Source organism: Mastigoproctus giganteus, chromosome 8 (genome assembly GCF_048544385.1).
Source record: "Mastigoproctus giganteus isolate SK-2022 chromosome 8, ASM4854438v1, whole genome shotgun sequence".
NCBI lineage: Eukaryota > Metazoa > Arthropoda > Arachnida > Uropygi > Thelyphonidae > Mastigoproctus > Mastigoproctus giganteus.
This window is the reverse complement of record NC_143582.1, coordinates 80081877-80103075: the sequence shown is the minus strand read 5'-3', so window position 1 is coordinate 80103075 and position 21199 is coordinate 80081877.

Genomic DNA, 21199 nt, shown 5'->3' with positions numbered 1-21199 from the left:
AAAGCCTTACTAAAATAAATTAGAAAACCTATAAACCAGCCATGGAACCACGATATAGACCAATAGCTTTACTGGCTAACCTTGGTAAATTTCTCCAGTGTCTTATAGCACTCAGATTGTTGAATACTGCAGACTACAACTTTACCATCACCTTAACAATGTGGTTTTACCGCAGAGAGATCTTGCAAATATGCTTTAGTTGATTTTGTTTTTCACGTTCAGAACTCACCTTCTAAATACTCTCTGGCCATATTTATAGACTTCTAGGACGCATTTGATTTCCTTTGGTGAGAGAGCGCTCTCGAACGTCCTCGCAGCTAATTATTCTCAACAAATGTATCTTCTTTTTTGAAGTTACTTTAGTGACCGTACAGTTACAGTGAAAGCTGATCATATGCAGGTTTCTAAACAGATTTCACGCGGGTGTCCTCAAGGTTCCATCCTGGGTCCCCTCATGTGGAACTTAGTTCTGCAAGATTTGTTATTAAGGTCATTTCATAATATTAAAAGTAATAGCCGATGTAGATGACCTTACTGTTCTTATTAGTGGGTAATCACACCTTACTCTGGAAGCTTCTGTCAATTTAATCCTTAAAGACCTTGTAATATGGAGTCCTCGTGGACAGCACAATTGGTAGAATCGCCGTCCTCCCCACACCGGGTGGAAAAGACCTCAGTTTGAATCCCGGCGATAATGGGTGGAATTTTTATGGGTATTTTTCACAACATGGCTGAGTTAGTCGGTCTCAGGTTAGGGTAGCATAGTTTTTTCTCCCGGAAACTGGGGTTTTTCCTTACAAAGGGTTCCAGAAAAACAGAAAATCGACCTCAAAACACGCGAAATTTATAGAGAATATACGTGGAGCAACATACTCGCCGTTGCTCCTAAAACCCAATAAATTGTAATATGGACACAAGCAAATAAATTAACTTTTAGTCCAAGTAAAACAAGATTGATGGTCTTTGGTGCTCCATTGAATATTAAGACTCTCACTTGTAAAAGTGAATAACATTCAGCTCCCTCTAGGGGCCAAACTATAAAACTCAGGTTACGGTGGACAATAAGTTAAAATTTACCTCTTATTTGAATAATATTCCTAAAATCGACAATTTTACAGGTGCTTTTGTTAGAATCTTCAGAACCGAATGGGGTTTGTCCTGTAAAACGATGAAGACATAGTACGGCGCAGTACTATGAAACCACGCACCAGCAGCGTTACCTACGCTGCTGGTGCGTGGTTTCATAGGGCGGCCATTGTGAGGTTTCAAAACAAAATTACTATCAATCTGGACGAAGATACTTGCATCTGTGGTGAAACAGAGAACTGGAATCACCTTTTGCTCGACTGTGTGGTTTATTTGGATCTGAGACAACAGCTCCTCCTCCAAAGCAACTTACCTGTTCTCCAGCCCCTACACACATTGACTGAAACTAGTAAAATCTTCAATATCTTCACACACTACTGTACTGCCCTTTTCAAGAGGAGGAGACATCTTATGACTACTGCTGCTGCTCCTGCTGTCCCACTGGAACCTGACTAGGTTTCTCTTGTGTGCAACCTCCTGGTTGTCCCTGCTCTGTCTCTCTCTCTCTCTCTCTCTCTCTCTCTCTCTCTCTCTCTCTCTCTCTCTCTCTCTTCGAACTTGAGACCATCCTCATGCAAACCCCGATCTGGGGTAGGAATTTTTAACATTCCTTCTTATGCATGCACTGCTATGCAAGATTTTTCCACCGCGGTTCTCCTCTGGCTATCTGCTAACCCTTAGCGGTAGGAGTTTAAAAAAAAGGGAGAAAAAAATATTATTATTTTTAAAAATTTTTTATGATTTATTTATGTCTATTTTTTATGTATAATTATTTTTAGTTTTATTTTATTGTTATTTATTTTATTTTTCTTTTATTATTGTTATTATTTTTTTTATTTTGCTTTTATTTCTATATTGAGACCTCCCTTTCTCGAGGTCCCAGCTTTTCCTGTTCCCTTTCTTACCGCCTTCCCTTTGCCTGATTTCATTTCTTGAGTTCTCTCCTTCCTTGCTTGCTCTGCTGAGAAGGCTGGACTCCAACAGGCGTCCCTCTACTGACCTGGTTCGGCTCCTCGTGCCGTGGACGGAAGCTGGAATGCCTTTTTCTGGTGATGGAGCCTTCCAGTAACTGAGAGGCCAGATGAACAACACTATATCCACGCTCATCTGGCTTTGACAGATTTTGTCTCTTCGCAGTGGCACATTAACGCGGTTTTGTGGGGGACCACTGGCACCGCTGACAGATACGCACTATGTCCACTATCAATACAGAAAACGATGTTACTCATTATGCTGACAACTTGTACAAGAGTGTCCACAGCAGCTCTCCAGGTACCTGCAGGTACTTTGCCTTTAGACCTTTTTGTGATTATCAGAGTACTCTGCTATAGGATAAGAAAAAAATGACAACTGAATTTCTCGGGATAACCATTAAAACCCAACAGGATGTCACCAAGAAAAAGAGATGCTTCTTTGAGTTAATTTTGATATCATATACAGTACATGGATTTCATGAAAGCTCTTGATGCACATGGAAGACTACTGCACAAATTGGATCAGTATGGCATTAAGCGCAAATTGCTGCTATAGATAAAGGGATGGTTGAGTGGGAGAATACATAGAGTGGTAATCAATGGACACTGCTCTTTGAACTGATGTTATTAGTGGATTCGATGTTGAGCCCATTGTTGTTTCAATGATATTGGTGAGTATATATGAGGCTTGCTGTCCAGGTTTGCAGATGCTACAAAGGTTGGCAGGGTTGTTAATGACAGTATGCTACTGAAACAGATTCTTGAAAAGTTCGGCAGATTGGCTGAGAAATGGCAACTGAAGTTTAACATTGACAAATGCAAAGTACTGCATCTGGGTAGCAGTAACCCAAGAGAAATGTACCAACTGTGTGGTACTACACTCAGGGAGGTGGAGAATGAAAAAGACCTGGGGGTAATTGTGCTGTCAGGTATGAAGTTCTCTGAGCAATGCAAATGATGTACAGGAATTTTGCTAGCAGCGATAAGGAGGTTATCATCCCAGTGTATGAGGTAAAGGTCAGACCATATCTTGAGTACTGCATACCGGTCTGGCGGTTTCATTTTAGGAAGGATGTAGAGCTGTTTGAACGAGTACAGAAAAAGGGCAAAGAGATTGGTGAGGGGAACAAAGGGTTGCCTTATGACAACCCCAAGAAAAAATAAAATAATAATAATAAAATAAAAACATACCCAGTAATTAATTTTTAATTTATTTAATTTTTATTTTTTCCTCCGGAATTCAGTCTTAGTCATGATTGACTGTGACTGAGTGCTGGAGAAGGGGGAAGGAAGGGAAAAATATATATTTTTAATATTATATATATATTTTAATTTTTTAAAATTTCTTTTATTTTTTTAATTATTTTTTATTATTATTATCTTTATTTATTTATTTATTTTATTTTATTTATTTTTCTTTATTATTATTATTATTTTATTTATTTTTTATTTTTTCTGGCTTCCAGGGAGCAGCCTGGGAGCGGGATTACTGGCACCCACCGGTATTACACTACCTCCGGTGGGTGTGGGATTATAGTGCTAATTGCACAGACAGCGCAGTAGACCCATCCCGGCTTTCTTGTATTATGTTTTTCTACTATTGCCAATGCTAATTAATGTTTGGCAATGTAGATAGAATACTTCCTCTACAGGTCTGGTCGCTCGACATTTTATCCCTGATGTTAACTTTCTCCTCAGTAAGACAAATCAGAAATGGTTTACTGTGATCATGTATCTGTCTTATATTTGAACAGGCCACGAATCATTAAACGAAAAATTATTTCAGCTAGGTCTTTCCCAAACTGATCTCTGTTCGCATGGCTCTAAAGAAAATTGGAAACACGTACTGTACGAATGTACTTTATATAATGATCTCCGGTAAGAGTTGATTAAATTTGTTGGTATTCTGTCTCCTGATCAAGAATCTTTGCTTCTCGATAATAGTATGAACTGCATTCAATTCAAAATTTCGCACAGAAAGTTTTCCACAGAAGATTACTTCAAAATTCTAATCATTGGCTCACACTGTAACATCTGAAAACACGTAATTTAATAATCTGTCTAAGACGACGAAAATATATTGTAAAACAATTTCCTGGCTAGTAAATATTGGACTAAAATTGCGTAGCGCAGTCTTTAAATTATTTATGTTATTATTGAGAATTATTTACGAAATTGAAAGAATCTAATTCTTAATCAATGATTACTTCTCAGTTGACTTCATTGTTCATAAACCAAACTGATGACCACAATGCACGAAATATTAATCGAGATGACATATTTACTATTAGGACATCGATTCTAAATGTTTATCATATTCAAATTGTTTAAGCTAGAAACAATTTTATTTCAATTTATTTTATAAGTTAAATATGTAATAACACATGAATTAAACTTTATACATGTAATTATATTTAGTTATAAATAAAGGTTAGTATTATTATTATTATAGTATATTTTTATTATTATACATAATACATAATGTATAATTATGTCAAATAAACACAGCACGAAAAATCATATCAACTGTGGTACTCGTTAGGTGGTACACAGCGAAAATAATCACTAAAATTCAAAAGACACGATTTTCAAAATAATGCAGTCGAATCTCTCTAATACAAAGTTCAAAGGACCTAAATTTTCACGTTTTGTAATAACGAAGTTTGCAGTAACGAGGTCCCCCAAAAGTGTCAAATTTTGACTTTTTTTTTTTATAAGAATATACTATATATCTAAGAATAATAATAACATAAAAATAAATTAATTTAAATTAATAAAATAATAAAAAAAAAACAAAAGCCTTGTCTAACAATACAGTAATAGGAATAACATATTTTTTTAAGATTTTTGGAATATAAACTAAGAAAAAAGCAATTAATTAAAACGAAAATGAAAATATTGTACATTATATATTTTGATATATACAATATTTTGGTATTAAACAGAATTAGAATCTTAAATATAAAAGGAGACATACTGGTACAAACCATTAACTTTTTAATAAATTAATCTAATTTAAAGAAAGAAACCAATGCTGGTTGCACAGTTTTTGTCCTATATGCATTTTAAACTACAGCACTGACATTATAAAATGCAATAGTTGTTTCTTTATCAACGTTACTGCAGGCCAACACATTCTGTATTGTGTTCAATGCATTTTGTGCATCTTTTTTCAGATGGCAGGGTGTGCGCGTCTCCACTTTCGCTGTCACTGGTAACAAAAACATCATCGTTTTGTTTGGTGCTCTTCTAGTGTTGGCGTTGCAGTGGTAGCAACTTCATCATCCACCTTCACAAACTGTTCAAATTCGCCAACAAAATCCATCAAATCCCTCCATTCCTCAATGTTGCTATCACATTCGTCTGGTGGACCATGTTTTTCGATGATGTTCTCTCCAAAGCCACTCTTTCTGAAGTAGTTGATTGTTACACTTGATGCAATACTGTCCCAAGCAATAAGATTACGGATAGCATCCAAGACATTCCAATTTGGCTGCAAATTGTTCCCTCCTTCTATGTTGCGGATCAAGTACCTTATCAGGCGGGCTCTCTATGCTCTCTTGAGGTTATAAATAATGCCTTGATCCAGTGGTTGTATTAAACTGGTGGTATTTGGTGGGGGGGGGGAACAACAGCCGTGTATTTGTCAGCTTAAGTGTCTCGGCAGAATGTGCTGTGCTGTGCTGTGCTGTACAACGATCTAGAATCACCAAAATGTTCCTTTTTTCTGAAGCCATCCTCCTGTCCACTTTTGATAACCAAGACTAAAAAATTTTGACCGTAAGCCAAACACTTCTGCTTTAAAACATCTTGGCTTGGAAAACTTAACAATCACAAGTGGGCGTAGTTTTGTACTGCCATCTGAATTGCAGTATAAAAGAATATTTTTCATATTTTTTATATATGAGAAATATGAAAATTTTTTTATGAAAATATGAGAATATTTCTCATATTTTTCAAGAATGGACCATATAGAACACAACCAGTCTGTAACCTTTTCTTTGTCGGCTAATCCAGACTCATCGCAAACATTTCGCGAAACCAAGTTATTCCTGTGTTTAAATCTTTGGAGCCAGCCACCTCTGTATTTTTTTTTTTTTTTTTTTTTTGAAGTTGCTAATTCCATGTTGCTGATCCAGATAATTTATTTGCCTTTTCTTGCAAAATCGGACCCGATATTGGCAAATTAGATGCACGCATTTATTGGTACCACTCGAAAAGTTTTGTTTCACGCACCTCGTGTTTTGTACCACGAATTCGTTTTCTGTTTTTCATTGCTGCTCCAGTGTCATGCACTTCTTCAAGTGCATGACACTGGAGCAGTGTCGTTCACTTCTTCAAGTCCTTTTCGTTTTTTCAGTATTGTAAGTAAAGAAAGTAAAGGGATGTTGCATTCCTTTGGAATGTCCGCTTTGCTTCTTTCCATCGGATAGCATCCTCTTGTATAATTTTTAGTTTAATTTCCAGGCTTAATTACGTCCGTTAACGTTTTGTCGCCATAACACTGCTAGATATGATTTAATATAAACAAATTTTAAATTACGCAATTTAAAGACACAAGTTCCAAAAAAAGACATCAGCTCAGATAAATGGCGCAAAAAAAAAAAAAAAAAAAATAGATTGCTGTATACGGTAGCAAAAGACTCTTTGAACTGGGGTGACAATTGCAACTGACCTTGGAGAGCCAGGGAGTGCATGTAAACAACTTAGAAAAACTTTTGTTAATTTAACAACTTATCCTTCGGAAAGATGTTTTTCAGATTGCACTTGACGTTGTAGCTACCATAAACTGCTTTTATTTACACAAAACTAATTTCTAACAAGTCAGTGCTATCCTTAGGAAAGCAGGGAGCTGGGTGGCCAGAGGCAATAATAGGGACAATAATCGGACAGCTCTGCCAAGAATTAACGATATTTTACTGTAAACGGGCAATATTTCTGGCTGCTTGTAACTAAAAGCTACTATTTCAAGTATCTGCATTTTCGTTTTATGGTTTTCAGGTTCCCATCACACAAATCATCTCCCGTATTTCACACAAACGGTCTACTTGCGACGGATTCTTTGTTTATACAGGGGGTCCCCGGTATCCGAGTGTTCATTGATTAACCGAGTTACAAGGTTGCAAGGTTACGAGATTACGATATGAAGAATGCAATGAAAATAATGCGAATGATTTTTGGTAAAGTTTTAATATTCTGCATAGTATAAAAATGATTGGAGAAACTTGGAAATAAATTTCGTGTAGATTAATGAATAGCTCATGGAAAAAGTTATACCCTGATTCCTTCTGTGAATATGAAGAATGCAATTGACTGGGTTATAAGATGAAATTGTTGGTTGGTTGTTGGGTTTTAGCAGCATCGGCGACTAAGGCCATGTTGCTCCTTACATATTGTCTGCAAATTGCGTGTGTTCCGAGGGCGATTTTCTGTCCAGTAAGGACGAAAAACCCGAGTTTCCGGGTGAAAAAACCATGCTACCCTTACCTCAGATGGACTAACTCAGTCACATTGTGAAAAAGACCCATAAAAATTCCTCCTGTAATCGATGGGATTCGAAATCGGCTTTTTTCCACCCGGTGTGGGGAGAACGGCAATTCTGCCCACTGTGCTACCCACGAGGGCAAATGAAATTGTGTCTTGCAAAAGAAGCGGGATTCCACGAAGTTATTGATTGGGATATTGAATAATTGCTTGAACCATGCGCAAAACCACTTACAAATGAGGAGCTAGCAGAATTAGACCAACTACCCACAGAAGAAGAGGAAGTCGAAAATGATGACCACCACAGGTTAAAGATTTGAAACTTAAAAAAGAATTAAAGGAATCCCTGAAAAATTGACCAAGCACTTGAATATTTTTATGAGAACGATCCTCTTCATGACCGTGCAGCAAAAGTTAAGCGCGAAGTTCAAGACACAACTGAATTCTAAGACACAATCTTATCTGAAAAAATACAGCAAAAACAAGTGTAACTTCAATAAACTTTTTTTACTTAACCTTACATTGTTCAACATATTATAATAAAAAAATTCTAATAAAATAATTGTCTCATTTTTCAGTTCCTCCATTTTTTTTTTTTTTTTTTTTTTCTAAGTACAAGTGCATAATACACATTACGAAAATTGGTCACCGTTGGATACTTCTTTCTCTGCACAGACCAGGAGCGTCTTTTCCATCAGGCACTTTAACAGGGTCTAAGCAAAAAAAACAGAAAAAATATAATTCAAATAGAATTAGGCGATTTTATTCTATCAATAAAATTCTACAATCTAATTTTTAACACAGATTTGTAAGTTAGATTCTTTCTTTGACTTTTTCTTTTTTCAAAATCATTAACAACGTAATCAAAGTTCGTATTGCGAGTAAGTTTATTCCAGAATAAGTGTTGTGTGAATAAATTCAAAACCAAATTTATAAAAAACATTTCGAATTTCTTTAAAAACAACGAAAGAAAAGATTAACAGCAGGGAATTATGATGTTTCATATAATGCAGTGAGGCCTCGGAATGAATAGTACCTAGGGCTACCAAAAGACGGCACTGTTGAAGGCCATTATTTATTTTTGCGCCTCCAGTCTCCAATTCTTCTGGTTAATACAGCTAGACACCTGAATTCAACCGGGGAATTTCAATGCACTTATTCCCTGGTCCATACTAAGGTTGTAGTGCAATGGGATGCTACATCTCGATTCCGGCTGTCGACTACCTCTTGTAATATTTTTTTTTCTGTTCTCCTCAACTGCATTTTTTGTTCCTTTCTTTCTCACTACATCAACCAAGCTTGATGATTTGCTATTCAACAGTAACCCGATGTTAACCATTACTAATAACTTTACTTCAAGCCTGACCGAAACAGAATAAACTTACCCTAAAATTGCATCTTTCACTTTGAAATTTCATTTCTATCTTTACCTTAGGCAAGGCTGAACAAGACTGTCATCGACATGATATGCACATTCTGAAGCTACGTCTTCACTCTTCAAAATCAATCTGCCAATTCCGTTCAGCGGGAAAACTTGCATTATTTCTCTTTCGAATATCATAACTTCTCCTTACTCGCTAGAAATCATCCTATGAAAACTGTTACTTCTGAGTGGCTGCCTTTTCCTAATCGTTGACAACTTCAAGATGTAATTATTCAGATTTTAGCATTAGCATTAACAAGGGTACATGATGCAAGAAAGCAAGCTTATATAGCATCAGCCAAACACACACACACACACACACACACACACACACACACACACACACACACACACACACCCTTCTCATTTCACCCATCCACTCCCTCCAAATGTCTGTCTAGTTCTGCCTTGAATCTGTTTAAGCTATCAATTTCTACACCGACTGATGGAAGTTTGTTCCAGCAATCAACCACCCCCTGGCTAATGACAAACTTCCGAACATCTATCCTACAACTGTCTTTCCTCAATTTGAATTTATGCCCTCTCAGGCGATTATTCTGAGCAAAAGGAAGAATCCCATCAGCATTGAGCATGCTCAAACCATTCAAGGCACTGTAATTTGCAAAATTTAAGTATTTCTTCGTAAGAACAATCCTTTGTTCCATTCACTAATCTTGTTGCCCTTCTCTGTACTCGTTCTAATAGCTCTACATCCTTCTTAAAATGAGACCTCCAGACCTGTATACAGAACTCAAGTTGTAGCCTGACCATTGCCTTATACAAGGGGATAATCACCTTCTTATTCCTGCTAGAAAAATTCCTGTATGTCATTGACAAGATACCATGAGCTACTCTTGCAAACCGTCTGCACTACTCAGAAAACTTCATATCTGTCTGCACAATTACCCCCAGGTCCTTTTTACTCTCTACCACTGTCAGCGTAGTACTACATAGTTGATACGCCTTTGATGTGCCAAATGCTCTAAGGTGAGTGCAAAAAGTTGTATTTAAACTGGCCGCTTTGTGTTTGACCGTTTATTTTATCTAAAAAGAAATTTTATCTAAAAAATGAAAAAGAAACACCATTTAAACAAGAAACAAGTAAATGCTACAATTATGGTAAATTCTTAGAAAGAAGCAACATCGCTACCTGTAATACTAAGACACACCAATATTCAAACAAAATAAAACAGTTGAGCACCACTGAGACACCTCCATAAAACTACTGGAGTGTCGTAGTGTCGCTCATTTGTTAGTACATCTTAGAATTTAATTAGTGTCGTGATTTAAAATTAAAAAAGTGTATATTTTTTTACTTAGAATAGTATGTTTGATAATAATCAAGAATTAACGCAATAATGCTTTGAAATTTCAAGAATTATAGCACAAATTTTCATCCCCAGAATGACTGAGGTCATTTTACCATTCTAAACGATAAAAATTTATAATTCTTCAGATGCATCGCGTTCTACATTGAACAGAGAACTCTATTCATCTCTGTCAAATGCAGCATATTGTGTTAATTCTTAAATTAGGGAGAATTTTTTTTCCACTGATGTTTTCAGATATTACAGTACTAGAAGTATTTGTCCGGCTAAAGAAACTAATTCGATACACACAGTTTTCCCTCGATCTATAGATACACAAATAGCAAAAGAACATGCGAAATTATAGTTTAAATTTTTAGCTGAAAAGATCCTCTTCCTTGTGTGTGCATATAATAATCGAGAAAGGCCAATCATTTTTTGTTATAAAAAAAAACTATCATTTAGTTACCTGCGAACAACTCCATCCACCTATGTGTTCATAAATTGCGTGTATTCTCTGGTCGGTTTGCCTGTTTTGCTGGGAGAAAAAGAAACCTTCCTAACTTTGCATGAGACAGACTAACTCAGACACGGAATTTAAAAAAAGTCCATAAAAGTTCTTCCCGTCATTGACAGAATTCTAACCTGAGCTTATTCCACCCGGAACGTGAAGGATGGTGATTATAACCACTATGCTACCCGCGAGGACTGATAATTTTGCTTAAGATGTTAAAAATGAGCAATTAAAATACAGAAATAAAAATACTGTATAGCTATTCATAATATAAAGCAGCGAGTCCAACTGGTTGGTCTTTGCATGCAGCACAGTGGATATAATCACCGGCCTCCCCACACCGGGTGGAAAAGACCCTAGTTAGAATTCCATCAAAGACGCGAGGAATTTTTATGGTCTTTTCACAACGTGGCTGAGTTATTCGGTCTTAAGAGAGGGTCGCATGATTTTTTTTGTCTTCTGGAATCTCGGGTTTTTCTTCCAGCCAACAGTAAACCGATCGAAGAACACACGTTGTTACAGACATAATATACTGACCTTAGGTGCTTTAGCTCTTAACACACACCTAATCTAACTGGGTTGAAGCTGATAAAAGTTTAAAAATATAATGCTAATAAACAAAGCGATTTATAAGAATAATACTTTTTCTTTTTCTTTGAGGTTAAAAGTAGAGGAATTCCTCGACAAAGCGTGGTGGCTGCGTTCCTGAAAAGTACCTTGTTTTGCAAAGCCGCGGCTGGCAAGATTAAGGGGCCATAGAAAATTGTGGGTTAGGGGGCAAAACAAAAAAAAAAAAATGTGCAAAAAAGAATCTATACAAAATAAACAATGAATAAATGAAAGCAATAAACAAAAATTAAATATATAATAAACTTCATTTTCGATTTACGCAACTTAATAACGAAGTCTGTCAAGTACTTTTATCTATATTTTCCTGCTCTTTTAACACCTTCAATTTTAGCACTCACTGAACATTTAGAAGCCATAATTAAAGGCTCAGTGTGCTAGCCAGTAATTTAATCGTCGAATTAATTATTATTAATCTGAGAGAAGATATATACTTCTAAGTTTTTAGTGATATTGGTACAACCCATAAAAATTTATTGATCCAATTTATACTGATTAATACGTTTGGGAAAGCAGCAAAATTAATACAGTAACTAGTTCATAGAGCGGGAAGGAACGCACCTTCAGTAGGCCCTCTCCTTCGCTAAAGGCTTACCACTGTAATATATAAAAGATTTCTATGAGCCCTTATAAACAAAGTGTTTTTTGATTTTAATTTTTTATGGAGTGTATAGCGAATATTTCGGTTACAATCTGGAATTGGAGAAAAAAAAAGGAGTTAACAGTCAATTTATTACATGTCAGTTCCTGATATCATCTCACCTTATGTGATATCATCGGATGCACTAAAGTATTATCATTGGATAATATGCACCAAAATTTGCAATAAAATACAGTATATGAAAATAGGCGCCAAAACTCTGTTGTCTGCAATAACATTTATTGCATCTGTTACAAAATTTACTTTATTAAGACACTTATTACAAATTTATGCACCAATTGAATTTTGTACTTAGGATTTAAAAGTCACACTTATTCTAAAGCTGTTCATTATTTTAAACTTATTAGTATTCTAAAGCTTTAGAATAATCTTTGTTTCAGTAAGCAACGATATATTTTTCAATTTGGTCCTTTTTAATCTGGCTGTTTATCGTCCGGAATCATTTCATTAGAAGCAGAATTAATTATTTAAAATATTTCCACATTGACCGAAGGACTGAACTAATTTCCAATCTAAGTCTCCTCAGCGGCTTCATCAAGTTGGAGAACTCCTGTGTACCAACTCTGTGAACATAACCTTCACAATTACACAGAGATGAAACTACCCTACCACTAGGGAATGGATTCTAAGAGTCGTGGGGCCCGATGGTTAATAAAGTATGGCGGTGACAGATTGTTCCCAGCACAGATGTTGCAAAAAGGTCCAAAACCTTGATGCTGACTATTACTTCTTTATCCTAAACAATAACAAGTTTGCAGCCGATATGAAGGTTGGCAGTGTTGACACTAATGACAATACACTACTGGAAGAGGATCTAGAAAAGTTTAACAGGTGGGCTGAGAGGTGGCAACTGAAGTTGCCACCTCTCAGCCCACCTGTTCAGAGGTGGCAACTGAAGTTGCCACCTCTGAACATTTGAACACTTTTTGAACTTTACATTTGAACATTGACAAATGTAAAGTACTGCATATGGCAACAGTAATCACAGAGTAACGTATCAACTGTGTGGTACTACATTCAGGGTGGTAGAGGATAAAAAAAGACCTGTGGGTAATTGTGCAGTCGGATATGAAGTTTTCTGAGCCGTGCAGACAGTCTGCAAGAGTAGCTCATGGTATCTTGTCAATGATATAAGCAGGGGTGGCCAACTTAATTTGTGATGCGATCTACTTTTTTCCTTCAAAATATGCCGCGATCTACCATCTCAAAAATTCCATTGCACAAGGTTAAAAAGTTAATCAACACATATTGAAAAATGTTGTTTATAAATTTTAAAATTAAATACAATTCAGAATTCTTATTTTAAATTCATACGTATTTAAATTTTTAATTTATGTGAAGTTCGTGTCTTCATGTCATCTATCAAGCTTTCAAAATCGGGAATATACTGTGTAAGGCCAATCTTAAAGAATCTTCTGTATGCAAGTCCGTAAGAGCACAGCGATTCTTCGTCTTTGTTTGTTTCCAATACGAAAAGGCCGATTCACATAGATATGTGGCACCAAAACAGGAATTTAAAAGTTCACTTCATTTTTTTTACATTTGGGTACTTTTCTCGGCAAACATATTTCCAAAACTCTTTTTCTGATGATCTGGCTTTTAGGAAGATATCGTTTCGCAATGTAATAATTTCATTTTCAAGTAATATTTTCTCTATGTGAAAAATCTCAGCGATTTTTTCTGCAATTTGTTTCGTATCTAAGTCGACATTAAATGGATAAGAAATATATTGAACAATGTCTGTTTTAAAATCATTGAATCTGGTTTCAAAATCATCCACAACATTCTCAATTTCAGAAACATATTTCACTGTTAAATTCAAGAACAGGATATTTTTGCAAAGACCTTGCATATTTGCAAAATGGTCGAATTTTTTTCCTTTGAGATCCTTAACCATTGCCAAAAATTGATATTTATATGCATAAATACTACTAATCATGTCACCCACATTTTTATTTTTTCCTTGTAATTCCGAATTCAGATCACTTGATTTACTGGTAAAATCTGCTAAAAAAGCCAGATCACACAATCACTCCGTATCTTGTAGCTGCTGATAATCATCTCCCCTTTGATCAAAACATTTTTTAATTTCATTCAGCAAATTTCGAAATCTCTGTAGAAACGTGCTCCGACTCAGCCACCTCACATCTGTGTGTAATATCAGATCTGGTCCGTTTTCATCGAGTTACATTTTGAAAAGTCTCCTTTGAAGTCTTCAGATGGAATTCACGATTTTGAAAGCAATGTCCATAACACTTTCTTTTGCTGGCTAACACTTGTTGGTGGATGATACAGTGGAAAATCAAAAAATTTGGAAATTCATCATCCTTTTGGCACAATGCGATGAATCCGTTAAGATGCCCAGTCATTGCTTTAGCTCAATCTGTTGTTACTGATACGAGCTTAAATAGCGGTAATTTAATTTTTTCAATACAATGTTTGAATGAGTTAAAGATATCAAGACCTATAGTTCTTTCTCTCTCTCTTTCTCGAAACCAAAACCAGCAGTTCTTCCCTAATGGCAGAATCATTGAAAACCATACGAATGAAAACGAGCAACTGAGCTGTATCACTAACATCTGTAGATTCATCCAGTTTTAAAGAAAAGGACACACAATTAGCAATATCAGCTCACAGTTGTTCGCTTACATTTTTACTCATTATTTCGATGCGTCGCGTCACAGTATTTCGAGATAATTGCAGATCTTGAAGAGCAGATCTTTTAATTTCATTTTTGTTCTTAACATTTTCGAAAAAAGAATCTGTTATTCCATTCCTAAAAATGCGTCTTTGTTGAACTGATCATTAGAAAATGATTTGCATTTTTTTTCAAGATGACTCACTTTAAATGATGCTACAGTTACTGCTTTAAATTGTAAATTAGGTGTCATGAAGAAATTTTGTTGTGCGAATAATCTGGATTTAAGTTCTAATTTATTTTTTATAAGGTCACTACTCGGCGGAAAATCCGATTGGTATTTACCATGGAGTGCGGTGAAGTGCCTTTCTAAATTTACTTTTTTGATATAGCCACGGAAGCATTGCAAATCAAACAGCAACATTTTTCTTTCACCATTACAAAAAAGTATTCTAGTTCCCACTCTTGATACGTTTGACTCTTTTTCGTAGTATATATTTTAAATCAAAAGGTATTAAATTAACATATAAGTACTGTCCGGTTATTAAATCAGCAACAGCAATGCTTTCCGATTAAAACACTTTAAGTTGCGCGAACCGGAAAAATATTCAGTCTGAACAGTTAACGTAGGATTATTGATGAAGAGGATTCCAGAATGAGGAAGTTGTTTCCAAAATAATCGGACAAACACACCACCGTTTATTGCTCCGTTTGGTTATATCCTTATATGAATCAGTTTTGAAGGCCTTTGTGATATTTCTCTAAAGCTATTTCTGGAGGTCACGACCATAAAACAATTTGCACTTTCCCTGTTATTGGGGTTTTCTGTTAGTGCAATATAATTATAAACAGGTAGTAAACTCAATCTTATTGCATTTGCAATAATACTGACAGCTGGAATTCTGTGGGATTTTACTTTATTATGGTGAAATGTGTTTCTCCTTCAATGAAATCTTCAATCTTGCAAAAAAAAACAAAAATAAATTTTCAAAATCTGATCTTCATTCCTCTTCGTAAAAAAAAAAAAAAAATAACGCGCAGGTAGCGAAACCCGCTGCGCAATATAAAATTTTGGTAGTGTACCTGATCGCGCAAATGGAGGGATGACTACAAATTTAAAATTCATCGTGATCGACCGAAATTAAAGCCGCGATCGACTCGTTGGCCACCCTTGATTTACAGGAATTTTGGTAGCAGGGTTAAGGACGTGATTAGCCCTTTGTATAAGGCAATGGTCTAGCCCAGTGGTTCCCAAAGCGTGTTCCGCGGAAACCCAGGGTTCCGTGATAAAATTCAGTGGTTCCGCGAGACAAGGTGCCCTTTATATCTTTCTTGTTTCATAAAAATGGGTAGATATTTTAAAAAAAATGAAAGAATTTAAGTTATGTAAAAAGTTACTCAAGAAAAATACAAAAAATACGTTATTCATTATTTAAATGCATGAAATACATTTCGTTGTGGAATCTGAAATATGTACTGCAAAATAAGTAAGATCAATTTTAATCAGTTGAGAGGTAATGGAGAAAAATTTGACAAAACAGCTCAGGAAATGTGCGTAAATACATTAAAAATTATTGTAGGCAGCCCATCGTCTACTGACTGTAACGTCTCACTACCAGCCAGCAGCACGGTTGTAAAACATTTTTTATCCAAATATAATAACTATATATATATAGTTAGGGTTCCGTAATTTTTGAAACAGCATATAGGGTTTCCGCGACAAAAAAAGTTTGGGAACCGCTGGTCTAGCCACACCTTGAGTACTGTATACAGGTCTGGGGGCCTCATTTTAGGAAGGATGTAGAGCTGATTGAACGAGTACAGAGAAGGGCAATGAGATTGATGAAGGGAACAAAGGGTTGCGCTTACAAAGAAAGACTTAAGTGCTGCAAATTGCAACGTCTGGAGACTAGGCATCTGTGAGGTGATCTGATTGAGTTGTATAAGGCCTTGAATGGTTTGAGCAAGCTCAATGCTGATGAGATTCCTCCTCTTGCCTACATTGGTCGCCTGAGGGGACATAAATTCAAATTGAGGAAAGGCAGTTGTAGAATAGATGTGCGGAAATTTGCCTTTAGCCAGCGAGTGGTTTATTGCTGGAACCAACTTCCATCTGTCGTTGTAGAAGTTGACAGCTTAAATAAATTCGAGGCAGAACTAAGCAAACATTTGGAGTTAATGGATGGGTGAAATGGGAAGAGTTTTTTTTTTTTTTTTTGGCAGACGCTATATAAGCTTGCTTTCTTGCATCATATGCTTCTACTAATGCCAATAACTATTGAAATTCATAGTCATAGCACATTAAAATCGCAAACTATGTTATGTAAATTCCCTTCTCTTTATTTTGAAAAGTGAAATAACTTTTGAACAAGCTTCGGTGACAAACTAGCACTTATTGGAAATTTCATGAATATCGTTAAGTAATTGTGAAATGTTTATATACAGGGTTAATGATGGGTGAAGAGGCTGTCTAACCAGGAGGAGGCTTCAGCTCTCCCACATCTCCTAAACAAGAAAAAGGTGTAATGTACATATTCTGTATAGGTAAGTACTGTAATTCTCACGTAATTGCTAAAAAGAAGAAGATAATCGCATCTAAAATGGGCTCAATGATAGCTTAGGGTACTCGAAAATATAATATTCAGAGGAAAAGGCACTAAATATAATTGCTACCAAAAGCTATTCTCTGTTGCGATATTTTACGTGTATATCTCTCGTCCTCATGAATAGACGCTGTTTTTGAGTCGTGTGAAATTTGCCGGCGAAGTCGACTCAGTTCTGCCGCCCTTTTCTGTCAAACGCTGATGTTAGAGATCTGCACGGGTGAGGACTTGGCACTCGAGCCAAGTTCAGGCCTAGTAGCATAAATCATAATCGAGCTTAGGTTGGACCAAGTAGCACAGATAACATTTAGCATAAAGGTGAAATGAATCAATAGGTTATTTAGGTCCTTAAAGTATGCAAAAAAAAAAAAAAAGTGAGAAAAGAAATTATTATGAGTTCTTAGAACAAATATCGGGGAGTTATAAATAACTTGATTAATCACATGATACAGCTCTAAGGTAGAAAAAAAAATCATAACAAAATTGGCGGTTTGTATGGAAAGATATACCACTCGATAGCCGAGTTTATTATTATTAGCCACATGGTGCAAGGAAGCCTGAGGCTTATGCTGCACCAGCCAAAAAAAATTCTGAGTTACCCTGAGAGTTAAAGAGATCTGAACGAGCCCGGCATGCCTGGTCTTCATGCTTTCGCCCTAGGGACGGATACGGGTCATGCAGCAACAGTAGCCTTCGTGTTCGAGTCGTGCTGAGCCTGGTAAAATTCTAAAATTTCGGCCCGTGCAGTCTTCTACGCTGGCGTACCGTGCTCACCGCTTGCAGCGGCTCTGTACCTGAGAACACCACGATCGCATGCAGACCTATACTGCATAGGTTCTGGAACGTTATTCTTTTGTATAAATTTCTTTTATCGTCGAGTATTCGCATAATTAATTAAAACTCAGTTCTTAATGGGACTAACCCCCGAAGGACTATCTATTTTAAAGGCAGCAGGATCATCTATTACTAATGTTTCCTAATACACCTTGAAACCTAAATCTTGTTGAGGGTGACCAGGTACTAGTTTTATTTTAATCATATATGCATGTGCACCTGTGGCCAAGAAGGGTTTGATATAAAGTAAACCCTCGATTTAACGGACGAAGATAACTGACCGGCACCAGAGTACCACTATACAATAACGGAAAATTATCTTCAATTAAAATATGTACCAGGTATCAACCAAGAAATTCAACGTGCTTAAAAGTATTTGTTTTAATGTTCAACTTTATTTCAGTGTTTCTAATACACACACAAACAGAGTACCTGGTTACATTTTCAATTATGAGGGAGTATCTCAAGAAATTACTTTCGATTTGATTTCCCTTTCTTCCTATTAGTCAGTAAAATCGAGGGTTTACTGTATATGTAAAAACTGCCGAATAAACTATAGCAATAAAGATTTATGTATTTAATTGAGCGTTACAAGAAGGCGGCAACCAGTCTTGTCAGCGGTTGTAGAACCGTAAAATATTGGTGTAGAAGACGCTTTTATTGCTGACCGTTCCAGACCGCAGTTTTATATGATCAAAGCTATCTGCGATGGTACGTATAAAAACGACTTTTAGTTAATGAGAGGTATGTTTCATCCATTTTACTTAAATTAAATATATCGAGTTTCTTTCATTGTACTATTTCCTATGAGCTCAGCATTATACTCGTAGAATGACCCTTGTCGTCTTAGAGTCCGTAACGCTTCAATTCGTTTTATAAGATTGCTTTCATTTTCGGGACTTGGAGAAGGTGAAGTCAGTCTTCCATTACATCCACTCTGTCGCTGTCTGTGATCATCAGTGGGGACGCGAGCCACAGTCCTAGCTGAAATACGTCACATTTCCAAATCTTGGGTTAAAATGACTGGCATGTCCCGTAAGAAATGTGAAATTACACTAACACCTTTGTGGACAGTTAAATGTCAATTACTCCTGATTAATAACACGAACAACTGAATCACTGGATTTTGAAGTTGAATGGCAGCCAGAGCTGTTCATCTTCGATGGACAATAGCACGGTTTAAATATTGCGAACCACTTTTGTTGCACATTTACATAATTTAAAAGAAAACTTTATGTACATTCCCTGATCACTAAAATCACTCATTTTAAAATGCAAAAAACGCACAAAACACCTTCCATTCAATGCGCTTCAGACTGACTGCAAACAAACGGGTGTTTCATGCATTATTTATGCGTGTACAGGAGTCACCGAAGATGTTGCGACTTGTTGAAACATGCCACTACGCCGCAAATCGTTCAAAATGGGTCCTCTAACTTTCTGATCGCACCTCAGAAATTGTAAACTCGTTAAAATCCGGCCTCCTCGGTGATTGATATTTGTCGGATTTTAGATAGGCGTATCAATAAATATTAACCCAAAAAAACTGAATTTAGTTATATCTTCTTCTTCTGGTTTTATAACCCAGGGTGGATCTTAGCCTTCTCAACGATGTTCCAACAGTAAGCCCTCCCAGGAGTCAAACTTCTTTATTCTCGTGATCTTTAAGTTCTCTTCTACGTCATCCATCCATCTTTTCTGCGGTCTTCCTCTTGTCCTCCGACCGGTATGTTTCCATTTCATTATTCTCTTAGTTGTTCTACTGTCATCCATTCTCATAATATGTCCCAACCAGGCAAGTCTCTGGCTCTTCACAAATTTGACGATGTCCGCACCGTGAATAAGATTGTCAAGTTCGTGGTTCAATTTAGTTGCATCAGTAAACATTTATTATGTCTTTTCATCTATTTTTGCGGCCAGCAGGATTTAAACTGCACGGATAAGGCATTAATTCTCACAGCAGAACGAACTTGCCGTGGTATTGCACTATATTCAACAGATAGCTTTATTACAACTCCGATTTTCGTACACAGCATGGCAACTCACATCAAACAATTTCTTTACAACAATTTTATCTGTATTTTGTCACTAGTGATCGCCTGCTGATCCAGTTAGTGAGGATCCAGTTAGTCTCGATTTGAACTGAGGCTAGCGGTGTTAGTATTTAAACAGATGACCAATTAACCTTTTTTGCAAGTGCACCTGTTTGAAAGTAGTGCAATAGCAGGGCAACTCATTACAAAGGGAAGCATCTTATAAAAGTAATTTTTTATAGGATGTTGCTGTTACTCTTTACTGCATGGAGTAATGCGATCGTTGATACGAGTGCCAGAATGCTTTCCTAATATTTCTGGGTTTGTAAAATATATTTATTTATTATTATTTTGTAAAATGTGCTGAATTAAACCCCAGGGGGCTCACATCTGGTGAGTATGGGCTTGGCACACCCATGGTTCTGAGCTGAATATCAACATTCTTCTCTTCGTTGGTGATTCCCTTCTACTTCTCTCTCTCTAAGGGTAACTCAGAAATTTTTTTTTTTTTTTTTTTTTTGGCTGGTGCAGCAAAAGTCTCAGTCTTCCTTGCTCCATATGGCTAATAATAATAATAATAATAATAATAATAATAATACAGTTTACTGTATCAGATTAAATTTACATAAAATGAAAAAAAAAAAAAAAGAATAAACTGGCAGACTGCAACAGAATATTTGAGAATTTTAATACCAACTGGCAGTTTTCAAGAAATTTGTGCCTTGTTCCTATGCTATATGAAATTTCAAATTTCATATAGCATAGGAAAACACAGAATTTTATATAGACAGGTATAATTACCTTAGAAAAAAAAAAAAAAATATATATATATATATATCGCGCCTTATCGGGTGATATTTCATTGTTCGGAATGGTGCAGTTCTGTCTCCCCTCCTCACCCCCCAAAAAAGTGTGTTAACAAATCTTGTCATCTGTTATCCTTACCTTTTAACAAGCTTTTAATGAGATTTGTACAGGTATAGGAAAATGACTACAAAAAATTTATCTCCAGTAT